At 39.5% G+C, this 17,565-nt stretch overlaps 1 long non-coding RNA gene across 2 annotated transcripts in view; it reads left to right on the forward strand.

Annotated features, from left to right (window-relative positions):
• LOC130611147 (uncharacterized) overlaps positions 1-17,148 on the forward strand; it is a 59,931-nt gene extending 42,783 nt beyond the window's left edge. For both annotated transcript variants that reach the window (XR_008975179.1, XR_008975178.1), the window contains exon 2: positions 16,909-17,148. This is a non-coding gene — a long non-coding RNA (uncharacterized LOC130611147). The remainder of the gene's footprint in view (positions 1-16,908) is intronic.
• Positions 17,149-17,565: the final 417 nt, after the last annotated feature.

Below are 17,565 nucleotides of genomic sequence, written 5' to 3' on the forward strand. Positions count from 1 at the left end.
CTTGTATAAAGACAAGCTGAGAAAATCGGGGCTGTTCAGCCTGGAGAAGAGAAGCTGTGTGGAGACCTCAGAGCAGCTTCCAGTGTCTGAAGGGGGCTGCAAGGGTGCTGGAGAGGGACTCTTCATCAGGGACTGTAGCGGTAGGACAAGGGGTGATGGGTTCAAACTGAAACAGGGGAAGTTCAGGTTAGATAGAAGGAAGAAGTTCTTCCCTGTGAGGGTGGTGAGGCGCTGGCACAGGTTGCCCAGAGAATTGGTAAATGCTCCACCCGTGGCAGTGTTCAAGGCCAGGCTGGACAGAGCCTTGGTCGACATGGTCTTGTGCAAGGTGTCCGTGCCCATGGCAGGGGGGTTGGAACTGTATGATCTTAGGGTCCTTTCCAATCCAAACAATGTATTTTCTACCAGGCACTTCACTCTTATATATCTCCTTAATGTACTTGGGAATAAGTTAGGCCATTATATCTTTGCTTATACACCAGCTACAAAAACCAGATTATTGCTTCATTTTTGTGGCATCATGTTACCACTTCCACTGTAAATTTCCAATTCCTTCAGTTAACTAGCCACAATTTTATACATCTTTCCTTGTAACTAATTTTCTTAAATGAACAATTTTTGTGGCTTTCCTCTGAGCTCTCTCCCTTAAAAATACAGTGTCAAAACTTGAATGCTGGATTTCTTACTGATGCCACATCACTTCTGCACAAATTTTGCATCTATCTTCTAATAGGTATGTAACTATGTATGGGTTTTGTCAGTAGTTTGTTTTACTCCTGTTTAGCTTCTGATCATACAGAATAACACATCATCCTTTCCTGCAGGAATGCTACCTACTCTCTTGTTTTCTGTTCTGTATTTGTGCTGGTACTGCCATAATGCAATATTCTGTTGTTTCATCCTTTTCTGCAGCTGTCGCACCAAGCTGGCAGGAACACTTTAAATTGTCTAAAAGTAGGTATTTTTTCCTTAAAATTGAAAAAGGTATATTATTGCAGTTCAACTTTGTCGCAGTAATTGACTACAATTGCATTTCATAGATTTCTTGCTATAATGAACAGACTCTCTCATTATCTACAACCAATACAAAAAACTCCTGTGGAACAGAGCAGCATTAAGAAAATAACCTAAATCAGATCCAAGGATTTGTTTAAAAGCATGTTTTCCATTTTGATAAGGATAGAAAAGAAAATAAATAAAGCTCAGTCTTTCCCTCCATAATTTGAAGAAAGAAGTGCTTCTAAATGTGATTAAGATAATTCTCCAGAATACCTGTTCCTGGATAGCTTCCTGGCTAGGAGACATTCTCCCACTACTCAGAGGCATTTCAGGCTCTCCTAAATGCCAGCTCTTGGGGTTGCTTTTCTACTTTCTGGGAAACAGCTGTCAGTTAGAGCTTGCTGTGAAAAGAACGCTAAGGTCTTCATCTGCCTCTCAGCAGCTTCCACAAAGTCCTCAAATGAAGGCCTTTTTCATCCATTCTCCTTTCCATTGTATAAAATCTAAGGTGGCTGATTTCAGCCCTTTCTTCTGCTTCTCTATGGCTTTGGAACTAGACAGGAGAAAATCAGATTCAGCTGATCCTTTCCTAAGGTGGAGGGGAGATAAGGGAAAAGCTAGTACAGCTCCTAAGGGAGCAGAAGTAACTGCTTATGGATGGAAGGCAGAAAAGTGCATAAACATGTGATGTTGAAGTTGAACTCAAGTGAGTACTGGGTTGATTTGAGAGTTGGAGTATGAAGTGGCTTCCTGAGTGGAGGAATGGATAGCCAGAATGGCTGGGTACACACAGCCTTTCTGTTAAGTAACTATTGAACTCTTAGAGCTTCAGAAAGAGATTTTCATATCTTTCAGATTTGAAAAACTTTAAATTACAATTTTGGAAAGCTTTTAAGTATCTGCGAGCAATAGGCTATTCTACTGATGTCATGGAAACTTGAGCAGACGTGTAATTAGAAGGTCAATGAAAAATTGCTTCATCCTTTCAATTGTAATTCTAGTTTATTCTAAAGAATTACTTGCAATTTGGGAACAATGCTAGAGAGCTTCCCTACGTAAGTGTTTATTTCAGGGGAAAAAGTTTAATTGAAAAGCAGTAATACAATTTTTTTCATGCATTTAGTTTTTCTTTTTTTTTTTTTTCTTTGTGACTGTTCTAAGGTTTTCCAGGTTTCTTTTCTCTATGAATATGAGCATTGACATCACTGTGTGATGTGAACATTAACCTGGAACACTTCAAATTTATATTGTTTCAGTTTAACGATCAAATAAATACACAAAACAGGCAAAGTTCCCAAATTTTCTATGCACTTTAGGGGTTTTTATTCCAAACAAAATGTTCATAATGTCTCGGATGTTCCCAGTTATTGTGTGTATCATGGCTTAGTGAAGAGCACCTCTCCTGTGAGGAAAGACTGAAAGAGCTGGGGTTGTTCAGGTTGGAGAAGCCTCCGGGAAGACCTTATTGCAGCCTGTCAGTTCTTAAAAGGGGCCTACAAGAAAGATGGGAGACATTTTAGCCCTGTTGCAACAGGACGAGGGGTGATGTTTTTAAACTAAAAGTGGGAGATTCAGGCTGGGTGCGAGGAAGAAATTCTTTACAATGAGGGTGTTGAAACACTGGCACAGGTTGCCCACAGAGGTGGGGGATGAACCATCCCTGGAGACATTCCAGGCCAAGCTGAATGTGGTTTTGAGCAACCTGATCTGGTTGAAGATGTCCCTGCTCATTGCACAGTGTGGGACTGGATGAGCTTTGGAGGTCCCTTCCAACCCAACTATTCTATGATTCTATAGACATCTTCTTTCTCAGCAGAAATCAAGATACAAGTTTTTCTTTACTATATTAATCCTGCACACTTACAGTCACATACAGAGACTAGTAATAAAAACTGAGTAAGAGTAGGATGCAGTTATGCAGACATTGTGAGTTATGCTTCTTACTACGAATTCCTTTGGGTGTTGGACTAGATGACCTTTGAAGGTCCCTTTCAACACAAGCTATTCTATGATTTAGGAATCCTTCTAGGAGCAGAAAGGTGCAGACATCAGTATTTTTTATACAAAAATGTCTGTATTTCACCTGAATTTAACTCATAACCCGCAAGTTCTAGGAGTGTTCTTATACCATATTCCTACTCTTTCATTGATTATGCCTGTTCAGGTTGCAGAACCTTGTGACAGACTACATACGAACTGATGCAACAGAAGTCATGAGGATTAACCTGTAGAGCTATCTCCCTTGCAAAGCTAGGTAGAGTGGAAAAAAAAATTTTCCAGTGCTCTAACATGAAGAAGGGAATTTCCTGGTGCCAGGTGAAGAGTGAAAACCCAGGAGCATTCACCCAGCATTTTGCCTTTGGCAAGAGTAATGTTAGAAAAATACAGTGCCTTTTTCACCTTGAGTGCAAGACTGGCATAGGTGAACCATCTGAAAATTACCACTGCAAGAATACATTCTCAGCAGATCCTCAGCGTTCTAGCTGTACATTTAATGTTGTGGTGAGATTCTTTAAACTTTGGAATGTCCTACACAAAGGATATATGATTGTGATTTTTTTTTTTTTCCCACTAATTGTACTTTAGGTTTTATTTAATGATGGGACCAAATTAAAACCTGATTTTGTACAGGGTAATTGCAGCAGATGAATGAAATATGTTTACTGAGCATGAGGTAATGGAAATTGCTATGGTGTTTTTGAGAGAAAGGCCTCCTTTGAGAGGAAGAAAAGAATCACAAAGGCTCTCAAGACCAAATTGTTCTGACACAAAACATCCCACATTTATATGGTAATACAGCGAAGTCAGAGGTGGCAAATTCAGTGTTAAGAGGAGGAGGAGAGTTTCAGAGAATCAATGAGAGCCAGTTTTGAGAGATGTGGATTTGTGTCTGAAAGTTGAGCTCCAGCTTGAAGTCTCTGATACCTGTGGTACAAGGTTTTAATGTTGCCATTCCCTCCATGTGGGCACTGGGAGAGAAACTCTAGTTTTCACGTAATCTGATGGAACATGGTATTCCAGGGGGTTCCATATCCTCAGTAAAACCTGTCTGACATTGGTTCAGCAGTTCAACATGTTAAGAAGAGCCTGACTGACATAGAAGGGAAATATCAGTGCTGACATTAATCTACATTTCATTAATAAGTGAGGCTAAAAATAGGTTGGAAAGCTTTAACACCTGAATCGCGAACCACCCATATTTTACACAATGTAGAAAGGCCTGAAAGCCAGTGGCATAAGACAAATAAAAGACAGAATTTCTTTCAGATTGAGAAGAAAAAATCAGCCTTCAGAAATCTTTTTTGAGGTACAAGTATGTATACTGCCCAATGTGGTGAGAAGAGTGCATGTGTTGTCAAGTAGATTGTGATCTCATTATCACTGTGCAGTGAGAACCAGCTAGATACTTTGAAATTGAAGGAATTACTGGGAAAAGCAGCATGGAGAAGGAAGAAGTTACTTACAGCTACTGAAAAGCATCTCTTAAGCTCTTCTGTTAACTTCAGGATAGCGAATCTGTTGTGATGAATTTTATTTCCTATAGAAAGGAATGGTCTAAATGCATATAACAGCACAAATTAATGAAGGTAGCTTTGCTAAGAGGTAATCCCGAATATAGTAACTCTTAAGGAAGTAATCTCCTTTACAGAATTTTGCTGAAATTCTTCATTTCCTCTTTGTAATTCTGTTTACAAAAAAGGCAAGCTCAAGATAGTCAGCATGACTATCATTCTGTGCTGTATTCTTCACTCTGATGGTGGTGAGACATTGGAACATGTTGGCCAGAGAAGCTGTGGCTGCCCCATCCCTGGCAGTGTTCAAAGCCTTACATTATCGTGAAATACTTTCCTTCTCTATGCACAGATGCAGGTTTAGAATTGGTGACGTACTTTTTAAAAGGGAAATTAATCACTTGACATGTCTCTTTTTCCATCTGCTAAATGCAATACCTCATTCGCTATGTAGCTACTTTGGAATTTTTGGGTTGTTCAGTCAGTCAATATTTGGGAGCTTCCAAAAAGAAGGCTTTCCTGTTTTGTGATGTATTTGTTTTCTTTATATTAACAGTATCCTGTCATAGCTTTTCCTAATCTTGGGTTTGCAGAAACAATAATTTTTTGTGAAGGTACTTTTACTTTGCTTTTCTTCTGTTGTAAAATCTTGGGGGGAGGTTATGTCTTTGCTTGAGTAATTACTTCTTCCAGCCTTTTAGTATAGGCTATCATAGTATTTATTGAAAAAGATGTATTTGGAAACAGTACACTTTCCCCCTTCCCTATTCATTTAAAAAAAAAGAAAAAACAAAAAACAGTAAAGAATTCCAAGTATCCTAAATAAGATGTAACCCATAATTCTTTCTTTTTGGCAAATAATAAATGAGCCATTCAAGATTAATGAGTACTCTCCTTAAGCTTGGCACAGCCTAAATGAAAATGCTGTGACACATAAGTGAAATATTTAATTATTGAATTTTGAGAGCTCTTGGAAGCATGAGGTGCATTGCAAAAAGATCTTTGGTTCCCAGGCCTGTTACCTACCAGTCTGAGATAGGTACTATTTGAAAAGACAGACATTTGAAGCAGTGTCTATTCTTCTAAACAAATCCAAACCAACAACTATGAAAACAAACAAGTGAATGTTCCAAGATATAATTTGAGGAAGGGGAAGTTTCCTTGCTTTATGAATTTACAGCTGTAGATGCTAACAGAAGGGCAATGAAAGCACTGGAAAAACAAAGGTAAAGCTTTTCCATCACTGATGGTCTGACCGTCTGCTTTAACACGCCGTTCTCCAAGTCCTAGATGGTTCAGGTATGCCAGTCTCTCCCAAGAGAGTCCTCATTACCTCTCATATAGATTTGAGGAGGAAGTCTAGAAACCCCATACTGGTTTAAGGCAAAGATACAACTCAGTTCTTGTGTGTAGCTTTGTCAGAATAAGAAGCTTTGCCTTGTATGTAGCGTCATCTACAGCTGCTGTTCACTTCTTTCCCTCTACTCCAGCCCCTTCTCAGCACTTGTAGTTTTTACATCCTCAGTTTTGCATAAAGGATGGAGATCTGTTCCTGTTGTGACATTCTCCTGGTTCATCACCTGATTCCAAAGACTGAATATTGTAGGAAAAAAATAAAATGAGAAACCCAAAAAACGTGATGATGGTGATCTATCTAGGTGCCAAATACAGCCTATTGCATTTGGGAAGCTCTGTTACGGTACTCCAGAAGGTAGTGACTGTTGCCCTTGCCTTTTGCTTAATCTAATGTTTCATACTTAACCAGGAAATGGAAACTCTAAGAAAGAACTGGAGTTCTCAGAAGAGAAACCTAATTGCCAAGCTATTGGCAAGACTTTCTTCTTTTCTGGCACAAATTTAATGAAAGCCACAAGAGAAGCACTGGAATCCATTGCATAGTTGTTAGGACACTCTGCTGAGAGAAGAAAACCAGAGCTCAGTTCCAAATCCTGAAACAAAATATTCCTTTTTATCAAATTTTATAAATTAAAAATATTTTTTCTCAGATATAATGTAAAAGCCACCCATTGAATTTACAGGAGAATCCCTCTTAAGTGAACTCATAAGGAACCCTTCTTTCTTCTCCTGTTGGTTGGCATATTTAGTCTTTACTGGGAAGGACCATCATCTTGAAGTATCTCATTCTTCCCGTTCCTTGTGGTAAGTAACTACCTCCTAAAATTCCTTACTCAAAACTGTTGGGGACCTAACCAAATCTTCATGTAACAGAGAATTTTTTCCTTAGGTGAGAAGCACATTTCCCTTGGTTGCTTTAGAAATAGAGGAAGACAAATATTTATTTTTTCAGTAACATTTTCACTCAGATACTAAAATGGATTTTCCAGAGACTAGAGGGATTATACCCTTGTCATCCCCCAGATCAGTCTGCAGTTCAGCATGCACTCCATGTTGCACGGGGGCGGGAGGAGCTGGCTTCTTAGTCTCTCCCCATCAACACATGACTGGATGCAGCAATGCACATTTTCCCTAAAAATCAGTTGAGAACATTAGGAAGCACACTAGGCCTAGTCTGGCATAAGTTAATATTTCCAAGGACAGGCTGAACTCTAAAGCCATATGGGTTATGGTCCCTAAAATCTGAAGGTGGTGACAGAAGAGGTTGTCAGCTCACTAACAGAGATGTTTTTAATAGCTTCTCAAGAAATAAGCAGAGGCATTAGAGGACTAGAGGAAAATAAGTATAAATTCATTGTTTAAGTAAGGGATTAGCAAGGAGACAAGAAACCAGAGACGAATAAATCTGAGTAATAGCCATGCTTCTAATGGCATCAATAAGCTTCTAATGAAAAATAAATAGTGCTAAAATAAACCAAAATAAATATTGTTAGTCCCGTTGTCTGCAGCAATAGTTTCGGGGGGGGGGGGGGGGAAGGGCTTGTGACATTCTGTTGCAGCTGATTGGATAAATGAATGCTGATCTTGGGATCAGGGTCATCTTGCTAAGCCATAAAACAATAAATTTCCTGAGTAACATCCTTTCCTCTCACCCTGTCTTCCAAATGTCATCGTATTTCTGGCAGATGACACTGAACTTCCTGTGGTCTCTCCAGCTCAGCGGGAGTCATATGCATGGACACTGTGGACAATAAGACGTTATTTTTCTGACCAGCTTTCATAGACAATACTTCAAAGAATGCATTGCAGAATTCACCTAAATCAAGTCATTGGGAGATTAAGGCATGGTTTCACTGAGTAATTTAACTAAGAAGTAGCTCAATATTATGAAGGAAAGTTAGAAGGAAAACATAGGGCTTACTGTTAAATCGTCCCATAGCTGTAGAGTGATAACTCCATAACCGCAGTGGAAGAGGGAACTCTGATCTACAGAAGATATTGTGTAATGTACAATCCCTGTATTTGTACAAATTCTTAATTTAAACTTAAGATGCTTTATGTTGCATTTGCTTCAGTGGGGATATATTTTTTGCTCTTTTTATCAATATTTTTGTTATTTCTTTATAAACTTAATAGATGGTCTGGGGAGAGTTATAAAATACCTAAACCAAAGAATCCTATTTAATGACTCACAGTCCTTTTTTCATAAGGATATTTAGGGCAAGCTTCATTTGGGCTTATCATGTTTATTCAGCAAAGTACAAACTGATTTTTAAGTCAGGAAGTTTTTATGTGTGTTTAGAGTTGAGCATTGCTTGCATCTTTAGATGAATCAATGCTTAGACATGAACTGTGTGATTAAAAAGGTTAGAAAAGCACCGTGAAAGGCATATTCCCTTTTCCCTAACCCACCTAGTATACCCTAGTTTAGTAATACATCGGGTTAAAGCAAGTACTTATTTTCTGCATGTTGTTAAGTGTATGGCTGATTGTATTGGAAGCAGAATGATGGAATGTTTCATTTAAAATTCATTGTTTTGATGTATGGTGTTGAATCATATAATTACAGCTTGGTTTTGGTTGGAAAGGACCTGGTTGTTCTGTTTCAACCCCCTGCCACTGGCAGTGACACTTCACACTAGACCGTGTTGCCCAAGGTTCTGTCCAGTCTGGCCTTGAACACTCCCAGGGAGGGAGCATTTACCACTTCTTTAGGCAACCTTTTCCATTGCCTCACCACCCTCACAGTAAAGAATTTCTTCCTTATATCTAACCTGAACTTCGCCTGTTAAAGTTTAAATACATCACCCCTTGTCCTGTCGCTACCTATGGTTGATATTTCAAATAATTATTCTTGTCAATGCAATTAACTGGCTGGTAGGGTGTCTGAAATATGCATGACTGTCATTGCCCACTGGTCAGGACTTCTTAGAAGAGGTGAGCCTCATATAAAGGATGATAGGGGGTTTTCATTCATTCAGACGTTGCTTAGAGTGTCTCTTGGTTGTTACCTGACTGTTGGCACAGAAACAGCACTACTAGATGTAGCTATTTTCTTGCTCAACCTAATGACTTTATCACCTCTCCTTTGTGAGACGTAGTTAGTAGTAAACTATTAGAACAAGGAGATCTGGTTACTGGTGATGTTTTTCGTATTTTCTGTTCTGGTGGCTGCATTCCCCATATGTTCCAGCAGTCACACAAACTGCGCAGCACAAGACTCTTAAGGCAGACATGTCTTGAGACAAGGTTCTATGCAAGGGGCACGCTGGCTGGGTGTTGGCTACCCTTAATTCAGCCAAAAGTCTGGCAAATTATTTTTCATCATTGCATGGCAGCATATAGTTATGTACAGATCAGGGTAATATTTGCTAGAGGAGAGGTCTGTCCAGCCCAGCATTCTGTCTCCAATGCCAGCTATCAGCCTGTTAAAGAGCAAAACCAGTGCACATGCATACAACAGTACTTTGGATTATTAACCCAGCATTTAATCCCAGGCACGGCTACAGGTTGGGCAGAGAAGAGATTCAGAGCAGCCCTGTGGAGAAGGACTTGGGGGTGTTGGTTGGTGAGGAAATGAACATGAGCCGGCAGTGTGCGCTTGCAGCTCAGAAAGCCAACCGTATCCTGGGCTGCATCAAAAGGAGCGTGACCAGCAGGTCGAAGGAGGTGATCCTGCCCCTCTACTCTGGTGAGACCTCACCTAGAGTATTGTGTGCAGTTCTGGTGTCCTCAGCATAAAAAGGACATGGAACTGTTGGAACAAGTCCAGAAGAGGGCCATGAGGATGATCAGGGGACTGGAGCACCTCCCATATGAAGACAGGCTGAGCAAGTTGGGGCTGTTCAGCCTGGAGAAGAGAATACAGATCTGTATGCTGTGTCAAAAACACTTTCATCTGTTTGAATTTAGCTCTTCCTGGCTTTATGTGATATTCCTGGAGTGCTGGAGAAGAAGCTCTCATCTCTCTACTGCACAGAGCATAATTGCTTTAGGGGAAAATCAGAAATGCTTGTAGAAATATCTAGATAGAAATAGTTTATATCTCATGAAGCTTGCTGCCCAAGTCTAATTATACTAGGTCTTCCTGTATAAAGACAGGCTGAGAAAATCGGGGCTGTTCAGCCTGGAGAAGAGAAGCTGCGTGGAGACCTCAGAGCAGCTTCCTGTGTCTGAAGGGGGCTACAAGGATGCTGGAGAGGGACTCTTCATCAGGGACTGTAGTGATAGGACAAGGGTGATTGGTTCAAACTTAAACAGGGGAAGTTTAGATTGGATATAAGGAGGAAGTTCTTTACTGTAAGGGTGGTGGGACACTGGCACAGGTTGCCCAGAGAAGTGGAAATGCCCCATCCCTGGCAGTGTTCAAGGCCAGGCTGGACAGAGCCTTGGGTGATGTGGTCTACCGTGAGGCATCTCTGCCCATGGCAGAGGGTTGGAACTAGATGAGCTTTTTGTCTATTTCCCTGGAAGCATAGATGTTTTAAAATCTAAGCCTTGGTTTGAAAAATCAGGCACAATTTGAGAACTTAGTTGAGAACATAGTCATATTTAAGCATGTGTGATAGCTATTCTTAATCTTGGGTACAGGATTCCTCTGAAGCAGGGCTTTCCACATCTGTCAAAAAGGTTCATTAAACAAAGCCTAGTATCCCCACTGAACTCAGAGCTGATGGCTGTTGTACTCGTGAGGTTTTTGGAGCAGGCTCTTAGGATTTAGGAAATTCAGTGCAGAACAACTCAAATAACAGCCATTGATACAAATAAATCAGAGTCTTGGTATATTTTTATTGCAGCAAAAGAATTCACTATCTTTGTGCTTCATATTCTGAACCCATTTTCAACTGTGAACTGTTAACAATTAACTCCAGTTACAGACATTCAGTTTTGGCTCTGGCAGGACTTCAGTCTCCATTTACCTCCTCCTTTACCATAGAATATAGTTTTATGTTCTATGGCATGGTTTACAATTTACCATCTGAGAACTTTGCAAAGCACTAACTTAATGTTACAACTCTTAGAAAAAGCTCAAAAGGCAGTAATAGTGCACTCAGTTGTTTGTTTGTTTGTTTCCCTGTAACATAATGACTGCCCTTTTTCTTCTTTATTCAAGAATAAAGTAGCAGCTTAAGAATCTGCTACCTTATCTGGATATAGGTAACAATAAATAAACAGAAACATTCACCAATCCAAAAAAAAGAAACACAGTTGTTATTCAAACACAAAGTACTCTCTGGAGAGCTCTTACTGGCAAATGTTTTCTCTTTACTTAAAATGGATTGAAATTGCTCCATGAAATGAATGCTTAACAAATACTAGTCTTAGATTTTATTTTCTTCTTTTATTTTTTGTATATGGAAAGTTCTGATTTTTGTAATTTTATATGACCTTCCCTAAAATCCTCTTTCCCCGTGTGTTTTTCATGGAACTAGTCCTTGTGTAGACTTTAGGTCTAAATGGTCTCACATTAAGAGACCAGTTCTTCTATTGCCATGACATACACAAGTAATGAAATTCATCCATTATACTTTTTATACCTGTTGTCATAGGCCACAGGCTTCCGGAACCTTTGATGGAATGTGTGCATCCCTGTTCTATATGCATCACACTGATTTCTAAGTTTCATGAGCAAGAGTCCATTTTTGTAAGTGCCTGGATCCTACATATCCAAAATTTTCTTTTTCCATTTTCTTTGCATTCATTTTGGCTGATTCTCTTATTATTCATTATCTCTTTCACCTGGATTATTACTATGAAGGTTATACAAAGGGGTCACTCAAATTCCGTTGCTCTCCGGAGCATGGTTTTGCACACCTTGATTCCAGTTAAAGAAACCATCCCTCTTCAGAAGCAGTCAGGCACACAATGAAAATGCCTAAATCTGTTTTTTTTATGGATGCATTATTGTGTTTTTTTCTGTACCTGGAATTAAAACAGAAAGGATCAAAGGGTGAAGTCCTGTTCTCTTAGTAACAAAGCTCCTAATGACTTAACAGGACCATTATTTTATAGCTGAGCCATCTCTATTGGTAGTGGTATTCAAGGCTGATGTATTTATCCCTTCTATGGCTATCTCTTTAATGTCTGTTTTATTTAGTTTTAATGCTGAAATATTTATTGTTGAAATTAAAATTGTCCTAAAACTGGAATGTACACAAGTGTATGTGTGTAAGGTTCTAGCTTTCATTTGCCTTTGTTCCTCAGTAGTGAAAGGAAAAAATCCCATCAAACTAATCTCATGTGTGAATGAATTCTTGTGTATGCTTTTGGTATCCAGGAAACTGTTGAGAAACAGACTTCTTGCATCATTGGGCAGAAAAATGTATGTTTTATAATACATCTCCATCAGTAAATCAGATATAGCTAACATACATACTTTTGCATGTAAGGATCTGTTCTTGACAATATCCAAAACTGAAACTCTAGAAACAAGCACATGTAATACCAGATTTCTTTTTCCTTCTTTTTCCTCACTAATTCACTGCCACTCATCATCACAGAACATAGTTTTCTTCTCTATTCTGAATGTGATTATGAAGATTAAAAATGGAGCAAGTACAGCACTGGACATGCTGGCAGGCAGTTTAAGCATTCTTCTGAGTGCTTCCATTAACCTACTTCTTGCTCCTGGACACAGAGCAAGATTTTCTCCAGGCCTCTATTTTCCTTCCTATTCACATTCTATTTTATATCACAAAACCTTTAAAGCCTATCTCTTACTGTGTTTGCGTAGTGAAAAAAACCAATGTGGTTCTGATTTTAAAGCCGTCCTTAAGCATCACTGTTCTAGAATTGCTTTCCTATAAAATCAGTGATTACCTATATTTATGCTGATTCCTGAAGCTTTTGTAGAGTAGGATTAAGTTGCACTGTGCTCCACAATCACTTTGTCAGTTTAACACATATTCACACATATATCATTGGCTTCTGCATTTTTGTATAAAGCACATTTTTACCATGCTTTTCAGAACCTTACTTTTATGGATTTCTCTGAGACAGCTTCTTAAGATAATTTTAGCCATTTAAAAAATATATTACGTTTTAAAAATTATATTTCAAGTGTAGCTTGCTTCCTCTTGGATTGTTCCTATCCTTATTATGGAGATACTATATGCTCTTTCAGTTGTTTTGAAATCAGCGATTAAAACATTGATTTTTAATTCTTTTTAAACTGAACTTTTTTTTTATTTCAGACACAGTTTCAGATTGCAGATTTCATTCTAATAAGTGTGCTGTAGCCACCATTCATGTCTGTTCTAAGTTTAAACTCTTGCTTAGTATTAAACAGGTTTGCAGCCTGTAGCCGTTTCTCAGCTTTGGCTTTTATTTGCGCTGTTATTTGGTAAGGCATGCAGTTCACTGCTCCGGTGCCATCAGAAATCTTCATTTTTCCTTCTTTGGAAAATATAAGTCATGATAATGCTTTCATACAAAACTCCCATACAACTCTTTCATCACTTGTCTTTCATCCTTTCTCTCATGTGCACTGCTTTTGTTAGGTGAAAGGCTTCACGTAAGGCTTCTGTGAAAGGTCAGTACAGCAGCTCAGATGCAGACTCATTTTCTAGCAGATGTACTGAGCTTTTACCAGTTTACAGGAAATGATCTACTATGCCTTTCTCTTTGTCTCTTGGGAACTATGGATGTAATCCAAAGTACATTGAAAGTCAATGCCCCCTCTGTGAGGCAATTTCAAGGAATGAACCCAGTGATCTAATAGGTCTTTTCCATCTCTAATTATCATGCTCCTATGAAACTCCAGTCCCATGGTGAGGTCTACCAGGTAATCTCTAAATGGCCTAAATAGCTGTAAGCTATTATTTTTCTTGAAAACAAGAGCTTGGGACATTTAAACTCTCAGCAGTATATTATGACAACACTGGCACGTTATCTTCACTGTATCTAAGCATCAGTGAAACAAATAGATCAAAAACTGGCACTGATTTATTTACTTAATTAGTCAGTGCTACATTATCGTGACCCGTACTGAGAGGCTTCTGCATACTCTCTTAATCTCAAATGGGGATGGCCCTTTGTCTGTTTGTCAGTTGTGCAACTTTCATCCTCCTAGTAAGATCAGCACTTCATGAGAAAAGTGCTTCAGTGTTTTCTGAAAGGCTAGGAAAGGTATTTCTAATGTTGCCTGTTTGCTCTTGCCAGCATGTAAATAATTTCACAGCACACAAGAGTCTTAATAATCCCTCCTGGCTCTTCAGAGATCCTTTGTATAAATAATTAATTTGGGGCTTTTAACGCTCTTGTCCTCTCTGTAATGAGAAGAACAAACAAGGACAATGCAATGACAGCTAAAATTTGCAAAGTCTGTTCTGTAGTGTAGAAGCCAAATAGTTCTCTTCAGTCTGGAAAAGAAAGAGGAGATACCCAAAAATCAAATATTCTTTCATTCAGGCCAGATACAGTCCAGGGAGAGCTAAAGCAAGGGGATTTATGTAATAAAATATTGGTATATTAATAACATGATTGAAACTTTTACATATAAAGTTGATGATTATCTTTCCCCTGTTCAAAAATATATTATCAGTGCAAGCAAGAGAACTGTGAAAAGTGCACATTGAAGTGCTTGCATTTTTTCTTTCCCTACAAGAGTGTTCACAGTGGGCTTGATGTTTTTTGGATGCTGACTTTCATGGCTTGCTCCTGCTACAGGGAATAAAATGCCTAAGGCTACACTGGCAGTTCTGAAAGGAAAATACAATGTCTGTTCTATTCAACCAGTTTTATTAATAGACATCTGTCAAATAAACAGTGTTTGAAATCGGGATATAATTTTAATGGATTAAGAGAAGTTAGTACATCACAAGATGAAACTAATTCTTTGTGCAGATGACAGTCATCTGAACCAGAGGAGTCTGAATTTGTTGATCAAGTCTTGATTATGTGTAAATCTGTTAGCTGTCCTCTGTATAAAATTACTCTCTGTGAACCTGTATAGTCTCCTTGTGGTGGTTTGGTAGTCTAAAGAGGGATATGGGTTATGTTACCTATTTACAATACCATTTCAGAACACTAAAGGACCCTTTATCTTCTATTGAAAGTTTAATGTGGGGGGATACATCTTGTCAGATGCAGATGCTCAAGTCTTAGGGTCCAAGGCAGAACTGTTCAGGCTGAAGAACTGTAATTGTTCATGGGCGAGAGTAGTCTCTTTTCTCATACTTAATGAGTGAATCACCAAAGCTGGTGCATTTGCGCCTGTGGGACAGCTGGATCACGAGCCCCCCTTGCAGCCCTATGTTCCGCTCTGCGGCCCTCAACACAAGAGGGACATGGAGCTGTTGGAGTGAGTCCAGAGGAAGCCTGGAGATGCTGTGAGGGCTGGAGCAGCTCTGCTCTGGAGCCAGGCTGAGAGAACTGGGCTGGTTCAGCCTGGAGAAGAGAAGGCTCCATAAGGGAAGACCTTAGAGCAGCTCCTGTACCTGAAGGGGCTACAAGAAACCTGGAGACGGGCTTTGGACAAGAGCCTGTAGGGACAGGACAAGGGGAATGGCTTTAACCTGCCAGAGGGGAGATCTACATTAGACATTAGGCAGAAGTTCTTCCCTGTGAGAGTGCTGAGGCACTGGCACAGGTTGCCCATAGAAGCTGTGGCTGCCCCATCCCTGGCAGTGTTTAAGGCCAGGTTGGACAGGGCTTGGAGCAGCCTGGTGTAGTGTGAGGTGTCCCTGCCCGTGGCAAGGGATTGGAAGCTTTAAGGTCCTCTCCGACCCAAACCAGTCTGTGATTCTATGATTCTATGATATGTTCCACATCCTAGTCCTTGAGTCATCCACACTGCAGTTGTGTTTAATGCTGCTTCTCCACTGGATATATGCAGTTATTCTTTGTCTATTCTGTTTCCCCTGTCTCCAACAAATGAAGCAGAATGTTGTTCCTATTGCAGTGCTAGTATGTCTTTGATGGTTCCAGCAGGACTACATGCAGCAGAGATGGAACTCGAGTCACTTGCCATCGCTGTTGTAAATTTTCCATAAGTCAAAGTAACCCTTTTTCACCAATATCCATTTACTACCAGTGTCTATATTAACTACCTGTTCTCACCATAATTAATGAATCATAGAATCACAGAATGGTTTGGGTTGGAAAGGACCATAAAATCATCCAGTTTTAACCCCCTACCATGGGCATGGATACATCATACTAGACCATGTTGTCCAAGGCTCTGTCCAGCTTGGCCTTGAGCACACTGCCAGGGATGGAGCATTCATCACTTTGGACAACCTGTTCCAGCACCTCAGCACCCTCACAGGGAAGAACTTCTGCCTTATATCTAACATGAATCCTGCCTAAATAACAAAGTCATTGAAAAATGCATGGGAAATAGTATGTTTTACCAACTTTTCATACCAGATCTTTTGTGAACAGATGACTCTAAGCTCATGGAAGTACTGAACCCTTCAGAAGAAGATATACGGAAGAGCCAAATGGTTGAGAAAAACTCAAAAGGCTCAGACCCAAGAAGAACAACACTCAAAGGCCTCACTCACTGTAAACTGATTTTAAGTTTACTGACTTTTCTAATGGTAGCATTACTTGTTGTTACTTGTTGATGCTAATGGACAGTCAGACTACTGAGTTTTGTAAAATGCAGTCTGGGTTGTATAGTTTCTATACGTCCTTGTGTAGGGAGCTGGTTTGCTTTTGGGGAAAATAGTCTTCTGTTGATGCTTGGTCTATATGGCACACCTTTGTTATGCATCAGCTAGCAGAATACCACTGATTGTACTTAGTGATAAGGGCTACTTTAACAACTCCTTTCTCATTGCCAAGTGAGTTGCTTCACAGAGAGTTGAAAAGAGCAACTTTCTTTCTTCCAACAACTGTTGGAGAATAAATATGAAGGACTTGTAGCTGAGGCTGGTTGCTGTTAGGATTGTAAATGGAAGGATTGTAAACTTTACACTGGCCTTGCACTGGCTCAAGGGGGAAATTACCCATTTAACTTCAAATGTGTTTCACAATTTGTATAGGATGAACTTACCAAGTAACTTTCAACAGAACAAAATGTGTTCTGTTTTCCTAGAATGGCACAGACTTCCTGGAATGCTGGAAGAACTGGAAGAACTCTTTATAAATCTGCTACCACTGCTGAAAATCAGCAACTGAAAATCTGTATGAAGTATATGTTTGGTTTTCATACTATCTGTGTAAAAGAAACCATGTTGAATGACTCTAGCATGTCTTAAATGTTCAGTAACAATGGAAGCAGCCAAGTGGGATCCCCCTTGAAATAAATCACAGTCCCTTCTCAAATATAAAAATATACTTGGAGAGAATTGTCATGCATTCCTTCCAAAGCAGGACTTCTAAGGGTAAAACATATTCAGTCCAAGTGTCATTCCAACTGCTTTTTTAGACTGTTTTGTTGCAGTATCCAAGGAAAAGCAAAGATAGATACGGTACTATTTTGCCACCTAATATCCTGTAGTTTATTCAATCCAAACATAAACATTTGCTCTGGACTGATGTCCTGGCAACATTTGCTGACTGGCCCAAATAAGACACACTTGCTAATGGTTCAGACTCAGGTTATTTTGCCCATTCATTCCACTTCAAGGTGGCTCTTTTACACCAGGGAGGCTCTTTTACTCGCTACCACCTGCTGTCTCTCACAAGCCAATAAATCAATGCAGTCCCACCACCCCTTCTTTGGGTTTCTTTTTTCTTTCTTTTAACTTGT

This window comes from Pezoporus wallicus, unplaced genomic scaffold (genome assembly GCF_028554395.1).
Source record: "Pezoporus wallicus isolate ANWC-B61680 ecotype Strahan unplaced genomic scaffold, APGP_CSIRO_Pwel_v1 scaffold_11491, whole genome shotgun sequence".
NCBI lineage: Eukaryota > Metazoa > Chordata > Aves > Psittaciformes > Psittacidae > Pezoporus > Pezoporus wallicus.